This window comes from Dama dama, chromosome 14 (genome assembly GCF_033118175.1).
Source record: "Dama dama isolate Ldn47 chromosome 14, ASM3311817v1, whole genome shotgun sequence".
NCBI classification, from domain to species: Eukaryota; Metazoa; Chordata; class Mammalia; order Artiodactyla; family Cervidae; genus Dama; species Dama dama.
In genome coordinates this window covers 60,049,781-60,060,084 of record NC_083694.1, presented here as the reverse complement: position 1 = coordinate 60,060,084, position 10,304 = coordinate 60,049,781, and the positions used below count along the sequence as shown (strand labels likewise).

General features: G+C 42.6%; 1 long non-coding RNA gene across 1 annotated transcript in view; it reads right to left on the bottom strand.

Annotated features, from left to right (window-relative positions):
- LOC133069366 (uncharacterized) overlaps positions 1–9,891 on the bottom strand; it is a 37,305-nt gene extending 27,414 nt beyond the window's left edge. The window contains exon 1 of the long non-coding RNA XR_009695842.1: positions 9,573–9,891. This is a non-coding gene — a long non-coding RNA (uncharacterized LOC133069366). The remainder of the gene's footprint in view (positions 1–9,572) is intronic.
- Between the last annotated feature and the right edge of the window lie 413 nt (positions 9,892–10,304).

Genomic DNA, 10,304 nt, shown 5'->3' with positions numbered 1-10,304 from the left:
TTTCATCATCTAATCCTCAGCTATAGGAGTTCAGGTAGGCTGGGTGGTCACTGTGAGGATGTGTCTCGGGGCTTTTCATCCATTCCTTCGTTAAGCCTAGGAGGTCAAAATTACCCATGACCTTCAGAGCAACCAAATCCAATGGTCCTTCTCTGTCTTCATCAAGCTTACACCACAGCTGATTCAGATAACTATTCTTTTGCCCATGCCCCTGTCTTCTTTAGCACCCTCAGGCTCACACTCACCTGCTCTTCCTCCCCACTGGTTGTTCCTCCACACTGTCCTTTGCCAGCTAGCTCCTCCTCTGCTCAAATGCTAACCACCGAGTGTCCCCAAATTAATCCTCAAGCAAGTCACTCTTTTCTCTTTCCCTGTAGTGTTCTTTTCAAGAGCCATGACTAGTATCATCATAAACAGGCAGATATTCATGTTCTGAAATTTATCCACCTAATTGCCTACAAATTATCCATCTTTTGCTTTTTTCCCCCATACCCCCATATCCAATCTATTAACAAGTCCAGTAGGTTCTCACACCAAAATAAATTCTAAATCTGTTCACAGCTATTTGTGTCTACTATGCTCTGACCATCATCATTTCTTGTGTGGACTGAAACGTGAGCCTTGAAATTGGCTACTGTGCTTTCGTCCTCATGCTCCAATAATCTTTTATCCACAAAGTGATCTTGAAAAAACATGGATCACATTGGGTCACTTCCCTGATGAAAATCCTTCAGTGATTTTCCATGGCAGTTAGGATAAAACCCAACTGTTGCCACCATATGCAGGGCCTTATGTGAGCTGGCGGCATCTATATTATTGTGCTCATTGCTTTGCTTTCTTACCTGGCAGGCTCAACTCCTCCCATACTGGCCTTATCTCTGTTCCTCAAGAATGCTGAGACCTTTGCCTCCTGGAGGTTGTGGCTCTTGTTTGCCCCTCTACCTGGATCTAGTTCCCTTTCATCATTTAATTCTCAGCTACAGTGTCTGTACTTTGATGGGCCTTCCCCTTATCCAAAGTTGTTCATAACTGTCATTATTTTTGAGGACACCATAGCACCATCTGAATGTTATCTGAGATTATCAAATTTTTTTCACATTAAAAAAACTTTCTTCTTCATGATGATGATAACATAAGCTCCGTGATAGCAGTACTGCTGTCATATTCACCATTATATTCCATCTCTGACACTTAGTACAGTGCCTGGGACAAATTAAATTTTGATATATTTTTACTGGATGGAGAAGTAAATGCTTCTATGAGTGTAATATGTCACCAGTAAGTTAGAATTATCTCATTATAAGCCTCTCTTTAATATATAAACATCTAGAAGTTTGAGGTTTTTTTCTTGTTCATTGTGTTTGGCACTGAATAGGTGGTTTGGTAGAATTTGTTGTGTTTGGTTGATCCTGGAAGTCAAGAAACACCTGGAGTAACAGGCAAATTTGGCCTTGGAGTATGGAGTGAAGCAGGGCAAAGGCTAAGAGTTTTGTCACGAGAACGCACTGGTCATAGCAAACACCCTCTTCCAACAACACAAGAGAAGACTCTATACGTGGGCATCGCCAGATGGTCAACACTGAAATCAGATTGATTATATTCTTTGCAGCCAAAGATGGAGAAGCTCTATACAGTCAGTAAAAACAAGACCGGGAGCTGACTGTGGCTTAGATCATGAACTCCTTACTGCCAAATTCAGACTTAAATTGAAGAAAGTAGGGAAAACCACTAGACCATTCACGTATGACCTAAATCAAATCCCTTATGACTATACAGTGGAAGTGAGAAATAGATTTAAGGGACTATATCTGATAGAGTGCCTGATGAACTATGGACAGAGGTTCATGACATTGTACAGGAGACAGGGATCAAGACCATCCCCATGGAAAAGAAATACAAAAAGGCAAAATGATTGTATGAGGAGGCCTTACAAATTGCTGTGAAAAGAAGAGAAGCGAAAAGCAAAGGTGAAAAGGAAAGATATTCCCATTTGAATGCAGAATTCCAAAGAATAGCCAGGAGAGATAAGAAAGCCTTCCTCAGTGATCAATGCAAAGAAATAGAGGAAAACAACAGAATGGGAAAGACTAGAGATCTCTTCAAGAAAATCAGAGATACCAAGGGAACATTTCATTTAAAGATGAGTTCAATAAAGGACGGAGATGGTATGGACCTAACAGAAGCAGAAGATATTAAGAAGAGGTGGCAAGAATACACAGAAGAATGGTTAGAAAAAGATCTTCATGATGGTGTGATCACTCACCTAGAGCCAGAAATCCTGGAATGTGAAGTCAAGTGGGCCTTAGAAAGCATCACTATGAACAAAGCTAGTGGAGGTGATGGAATTCTAGTTGAGCTATTTCAAATCCTGAAAGATGATGCTGTGAAAGTGCTGCACTCAATATGCCAGCAAATTTGGAAAACTCAGCAGTGGCCACAGGACTGGAAAAGGTCACTTTTCATTCCAATCCCAAAGAAAGGCAATCCCAAGGAATTCTCAAACTACCGCACAATTGCACTCATCTCACACACTAGTAAAGTAATGCTCAAAATTCTCCAAGCCAGGCTTCAGCAATATGTGAACTGTGAACTTCCAGATGTTCAAGCTGGTTTTAGAAAAGGCAGAGGAACCAGAAATCAAATTGCCAATATCTGCTGGATCATCAAAAAAGCAAGAGAGTTCCAGAAAAACATCTATTTCTGCTTGATTGACTATGCCAAAGCCTTTGACTGTGTGGATCACAATAAACTGTGGAAAATTCTGAAAGAGATGGGAATACCAGACTACCTGACCTGCCTCTTGAGAAACCTATATGCAGGTCAGGAAGCAACACTTAGAACTGGACATGGAACAACAGACTGGTTCCAAATAGGAAAAAGAAGTACATCAAGGCTGTATATTATCACCCTGCTTATTTAACTTATATGCAGAGTACATCATGAGAAATGCTGGGCTGGATGAAGCACAAGCTTGAATCAAGATTGCTAGGAGAAATATCAATAACCTCAGATATGAAGATGACACCACTCTTATGGGAGAAAGTGAAGAAGAACTAAAAAGCCTTTTGATGAAAGTGAAAAAGGAGAGTGAAAAAGTTGGCTTAAAGCTCAACATTCAGAAAACTAAAATCATGGCATCAAGCCCTATCACCTCATGGCAAATAGATGGGGAAACAGTGGAAACAGTGGCTGACTTTATTTTTCTGAGCTCCAAAATCACTGCAGATAGTGATTGCAGCCATGAAATTAAAAGACACTTACTCCTTGGAAGGAAAGTTATGACCAAACTAGACAGCATATTAAAAAGCAGAGACATTACTTTGTCAACAAAGGTCCATCTGGTCAAAGCTATGGTTTTTCCAGTGGTCATGTATGGATGTGAGAGCTGGACTGTGAAGAAAGTTGAGCGCTGAAAAATTGATGCTTTTGAACTGTGGTGTTGGAGAAGACTCTTGAGAGTCCCTTGGACTGCAAGGAGATCCAACCAGTCTATTCTAAAGGAGATCAGTCCTGGGTGTTCATTGGAAGGACTGATGCTGAAGCTGAAACTCCAATACTTTGGCCACCTCATGCGAAGAGTTGACTCGTTGGAAAAGACCCTGATGCTGGGAGGGATTGGGGGCAGGAGGAGAAGGGGATGACAGAGGATGAGATGTCTGGGTGGCATCACCGACTCGATGGACATAAGTTTGAGTAAACTCCGGGAGTTGGTGATGGACACAGGGAGGCCTGGTGTGCTGTGATTCATGGGGTCGCAAAGAGTTGGACACGACTGAGCGACTGAACTGAACTCTGCCCCCAAAGGGCTCTGTCGTGTTAATATGGGTCTCTCAATGAATGCTGAGGCCCGAAAAGTATACAATTGAAAGGTGTGACAGCAGGTGTCATGTGGGAGGTAGGGAAGCAGATTAGGGTGCTTTCTGGTGTCTCTCAAATGTTTCAAGACATTTGCCTATAAGAGAAGCAGATGTCAGGTCCCTCACTTCCCCTGGCCTGTGGAATAACCAAGTAGTAGTAGAGTCAGGCTCCTGGACTCTCAGTCTGTCATCCCTCCCAGCCCAGCTTCCTCTGAAATTTGTTTGCAGATGAAACTTTCTTTGGTGTTAACTTGCACACACTTAAGGCAACAACTCTACCCCACGTGCTGTATTCAGGTGGCTTTTATGCCTGTTTCCCTGGAGCCTGGTATGGTCTCTGACATGTTATAGGTGCATAGCAGATGCTTCTTAAATTCACTATAATTGATTTTTGAAGGGTCACTTCTGCAGCCTGGGAAACTGGTAAATCATGGGGCTCACTCCAAGGGCAGCTTCTTCTCATTGCCAACTTGCCTCCACTTTAGGACAGTGGGGTTTCAAGATGCTTTGGATAAAGTGCAGCAGAACATCCCTCCAGAGGAAATGTTGGGAAATCCAACTTTCCCTTTGGGCTCTCAGGGTTGCCAACACAGCCAGCACAGTGCCTGACATATAGTAGGCACCTAATATCAGTTGCTGCTATTGTTAATCACCTAGCTCATGACAGGCTTGCAGCAAATCTGTTATGCTCCTTCTCTCTTCTCCTATTGCAGGAAATAGAAATATCAAGGGGAAAAAGTGTCACAATGTCTCATTTCTTCCACAGTGTTTTTCACTGGAGTCATGATTTAATTGCTTTATGGACTGTTTGCTTAGCTTAAGAAAGGCTGATAACAAATAGAGGGAAGTAAATGGAATAAAACAGGGGGATTGGATTTTCAGAGGCTCTAGAGAAACATTAACAGGATTAGATGTTAATCATACTTATTTTTGTTGTTTTTAAAGATTAGTGTGTGCCTATCACTATGTTTATCCCTAATAGAAGCCTGTGAAAGCTTAACACAAGAATCCTAAAGTGATTTCTTGTCTCCAAGAGGGATGCACTCCAGCAGGGAGAACTATCAATCCAGAGACTTTCATTCTCTTTCTCTCCTGAAAATTCTCTCCTCTTCTGGAGTATTAGGTGGGATTCTGTTTTTGTGATTTTGTAAAATTGAGATAATCAAGTAGGATTTTACTTAGTAACTCTTTTAATAAAGCCCAAATGACAGCGACTGAAGTATGATAGCTTTGTGTTTCTTTCATGATAAAGCCTCAGTGGCCACAAGTTCAGGAAGTAGGTGATTATGCCCCATGAGTCAAGGCAAGAACAGTGTTTTGCCATCTTCAGTGATTAAAGAACAAGAAACACTACAGTGAACAAACCAAGATCTCTGTCCTCACAGAGAATTAGAGAGGTGGAAGACAGAATTAAGCTTTAATATAGGTATAGAGGGATTTCCCTGGTGGTCCAGTGGTTAAGACTCTGAACTCTATACAGGGTTCAATCCCTGGTTAGGGAACTAGATCTTGCGTGTTACAACTAAGATTCAGCATGGTCAAATGAATAAACAATAAAATACAAAAATGATATGGCACACTAAAAGGTGATAATGATCGGGAATGAAAGTATGGTAGATTAAGAGGTTGGAAATTAGGGAGAATAAGGGAAATTAAAATAGGGTGACCAGAAGAAAAAGCCCTCTGTGCTCATTCTCATTATTATCTTCTTCTCTTCTTTGGGCTTCCTGGTGACTCAACTGCAATGAATCCGCCTGCAATGTGGGAGACCCTGGTTCGATCCCTGGGTTGGGAAGATCTGCTGGAGAAGGGATAGGCTACCCACTCAAGTATTTTTGGGCTTCCCTGGTGGTTCAGCTGGTAAAGAATCCACCTGCAATGTGGGAGACCTGGGTTTGATTCCTGGGTTGGGAAAATCCCCTGGAGAAGGGAACGGCTACCCACTCCAGTATTCTGGCCTGGGGAATTCCATGGACTACAGTCCATGGGGTCGCAAAGAGTTGGAGATGACTGAGTGACTTTCACTCACTCACTTTTCTTCTCTAGCAATAAACTATATATAGCACATATCATTAGTTCTTGAAACTAGCTCTGTTAGAATCATCTGGGGCCCATCCTAGACTAATTAAGTCAGAACCTTGGTGGGGCCCAGGCTTAACCTTTTCAAAAAAAGAAATCTGGAAACTTCAGGTTTCTTTCTGATCCAACACATAAGGAGCTTAGAAATCATCTCTCTGTTCTGACAGTAAGTAAAAAGTTGACCTGAAAAATCAACTCCTCTTCTATGTGTCAGAGAAATGAAGTCACAGGACAAATGACTACTCCCCAAGCGAGAGAGGTGAATGCAGAGAATCCTAACTTCCAGAGCAGAAACCCACCTCGGCGAGAACCAGTAACAGAATAGGAAAACCTAAGTTGTCAGTTCAGTTTAGTTCAGTCGCTCAGTTGTGTCTGACTCTTTGCGACCCCATGGACCGCAGCACGCCAGGCCTCCCTGTCCATCACCAACTCCTGGAGTTTACCCAAACTCATGTCCATTGAGTCGGTGATGCCATCCAACCATCATCCTCTGTCGTCCCCTTCTCCTGCCCTCAATCTTTCCCAGCATCAGGGTCTTTTCCAATGAGTCAGTTCTTCCTATAAGGTGGCCAAAGTATTGGAGTTTCAGCTTCAGCATCAGTCCTTCCAGTGAACACCCAGGACTGATCTCCTTTAGGATGGACTGGTTGGATCTCCTTGCAGTCCAAGGGACTTTCAAGAGTCTTCTCCAACACCACAGTTCAAAAGCATCAATTCTTCGGTGCTCAGCTTTCTTTATAGTCCAACTCTCACATGCATACATGACTACTGGAAAAACCATAGCCTTGACTAGATGGACCTTTGTTGACAAAGTAATGTCTCTGCTTTTTAATATGTTGTCTATGTTGGCCATAACTTTTCTTCCAAGGAGTAAGCGTCTTTTAATTTCATGGCTGCAATCACCATCTGCAGTGATTTTGGAGCCCCCCAAAATAAAGTCTGTCACTGTTTCCACTGTTTCCCCATCTACTTGCCATGAAGTGATAGGGCTGGATGCCATGATCTTAGTTTTCTAAATGTTGAGCTTTAAGCCAACTTTTTTATTCTCCTCTTTCACTTTCATCCAGAGGCTCTTTGGGGTGGTGTCATCTGCATATCTGAGGTTATTGACATTTCTCTTGGCAATCTTGACTCCAGCTTGTGCTTCATCCAGCCCAGTATTTCTCATGAAGTACTCTGTATGTAAGTTAAATAAGCAGGGTAACTAATGAATTTCTGGAGGCTCAGTGTGGACAAGTCTGAGAGATGGAAACTCCAGAGAGACTCTGCTGTTAAAGGGGTGGTAAAGGCTCACACCTCCATGGACCATGTATATTATTGGAGGAAGTCCTTTTAGAATTTTCTCAGGATTTAGCTCTTGAACTATACCACTCCTGGTCAATCACTTTCTTCATGTTCTGAGAAGTTAGGGGAAAAGGTGGAAAGAGGGAACCAGCAACTAATGTCCCCACCCCCAACTTGGTGCCTGGTCCCTGTGGTGTGCACTTGGCCTGCAAGACTTCAGGTTAGTCTCCACACAACACTATGAGGGTAGACATTTCACAGAGAAGGGTGTTGGGAATTCAGGGAGGTTGAGTAATTTGCTGATGATCACAGAGTTACTAAGGAATGGAGAGAAAACCAGCCTGCTTCAGGGAAAAACTGAAACTCTGAAGGGAAGGCAGCAGGGCCTCCTGCTTGGACGCTACTGGTCAGGGGAGGACCCATGTGCCAGAGGCTCTGGACGACAATGGCTGGCCCCTGGTTTTGATCCAGAATGGGGAGTAGTATTTCTACTAACCTCTTCAATTGGAAGTGACCTTAGGAGTCTTCTGGGAAGTAACTTCCCTGTGCCCTTTAATGAGAATATGGGAGGCCCACGATTGTAAACATGGCCGTCTTCTATCCTGGTTAATGATATGTGGAGCTGGCTGAGGAGTAGGGGTGAGGACTGGCCCCCCGAGGTGCTGCACAGGAGAGCGCCTCTCTTCCGCAGTGACACCTGGGTCATTTGGAGGCACTCATGATGAGGGACTACTGCTACAGAAAGAGGCGTGATTTATATCACTTCTAGGCCCACAAAACTGAAAAGCCTCCAGAAGGTGGAAGACAGATCTCTCCCAGGCTCTTTTGTTCTGTTTTCCTCTGTTTCTGTCAGCCTTTAGTCTGAATGGGTTATATGAGCTTCCTTTAAAAAACAGAAAGTTCTGAAAGCATCAAGCATTACTGGAATATGAAAATGTTTCATAAGGAAATTTGGATATTTCTAACACCATACACAAAAATAAACTCAAAATGGATTAAAGATCTAAATATAAGACCAGAAACTATAAAACTCCTGTAGGAGAACATAGGCAAAACCCTCTCCAACATAAATCACTGCAGGATCCTCTATGACCCACCTCCCAGAATATTGGAAATAAAAGCAAAACTAAACAAATGGGACCTAATGAAACTTAAAAGCTTTTTCACAACAAAGGAAACTATAAGCAAGGTGAAAAGACAGCCTTCAGAATGGGAGAAAATAATAGCAAATGAAGCAACAGACAAAGGGTTAATCTCAAAAATATACAAGCAACTCCTGCAGCTCAATTCCAGAAAAATAAATGACCCAATCAAAAAATGGGCCAAAGAACTAAACAGACGTTTCTCCAAAGAAGACATACAGATGGCTAACAAACACATGAAAAGATGCTCAACATCACCCATTATCAGAGAAATGCAAATCAAAACCGCAGTGAGATACCATTACTTGCCAGTCAGGATGGCTGCTATCCAAAAGTCTACAAGCAATAAATGCTGGAGAGAATGTGGAGAAAAGGGAACCCTCTTACACTATTGGTGGGAATGCAAACTAGTACAGCTGCTATGGAGAACAGTGTGGAGATTCCTTAAAAAACTGGAAATAGAACTGCCATATGACCCAGCAATCCCACTTCTGGGCATACACACCAAGGAAACCAGATCTGAAAGAGACACGTGCATCCCAATGTTCATCGCAGCACTGTTTATAATAGCCAGGACATGGAAGCAACCTAGATGCCCATCAGCAGATGAATGGATAAGGAAGCTGTGGTACATATACACAATGGAATATTACTCAGCCATTAAAAAGAATTCATTTGAATCAGTTCTAATGAGATGGATGAAACTGGAGCCCATTATACAGAGTGAAGCAAGCCAGAAAGATAAAGACCAATACAGTATACTAACGCATGTATATGGAATTTAGAAAGATGGTAACAATAACCCTATAGGCAAAACAGAAAAAGAGACACAGATGTACAGAACAGACTTTTGGACTCTGTGGGAGAAGGCGAGGGTGGGATATTTTGAGAGAATAGCATCAAAACATGTATACTATCAAGGGTGAAACAGATCACCAGCCCAGGTTGGATGCATGAGACAAGTGCTCAGGGCTGGTGCACTAGGAAGACCCAGAGGGATGGGGTGGGGAGGGTGGCGGGAGGGGGGATCAGGATGGGAAATACATGTAAATCCATGGCTGATTCATGTCAATGTATGGCAAAAACCACTGCAATATTATAAAGTAATTAGCCTCCAACTAATAAAAATAAATGGAAAAAAAAAAATAAAAGCATACATATATAAATATAAAAAAAAATACAAGGGACAAAAGTAGACCAGCTTCCTTACCTGTCTCTTCTGCCTCAGCCCTTTCCTTAGAGGTCCGTGGCCCCTGTAGGTCTATTGTGGGCACAAGTCTTCCTCCATTCTGATGACCCAGGACCCAAACATAATTTCACAGGGAAAGAAATAGCTCAAAGCAAAAACTGCAGCTCACTGGGCTGTGGAGCAAGCTGGCCCACAGCCAGGTTTTGCTTAACCTGCACACGTTATAAAAATTCTAGACATCTCGTTCTTTTTTTTCTTTTTCCTTCCTTCCCCTGTTTCTCCCCCTCCTCCTTCTCTCCCTCTTTCACTTCCTCCTTCCTTTTTTTTCTTTCATTTTTTTCCCAAGTAAAGAACTCTGACAGCACTGGGTTGGCAGCTCGAGCTGATTGTCAATGTCCCCTTTGAGCTGTGTTATCCAGCTCATCACAGCCTCTGCCACCTTGTTATCTCCTGGGGCTTACTTTACCCTCTTACATGACCTACCTGCATCCTACAGGCGATTGACTTTGGGGCGTTTACCTACTTCTGGTGTTATCTCTAACACCAGATCTCTGAGGATCTGAAGTTTCTTATTCTCTCACTTCAGGGATCTCTGACGTGAGAGAATAAGAAACCGTGGGGAGCAATCAGTGAGACTCAATAAAAGTACAGTTTTTTCCTACTCAGAGCGGTCCTCCTAAGTGTCATGAGGCCTTTTAAATAACTTGTTTGTATATGCTTGCATACCTGTGCATGAATACACCTATGAGTGAG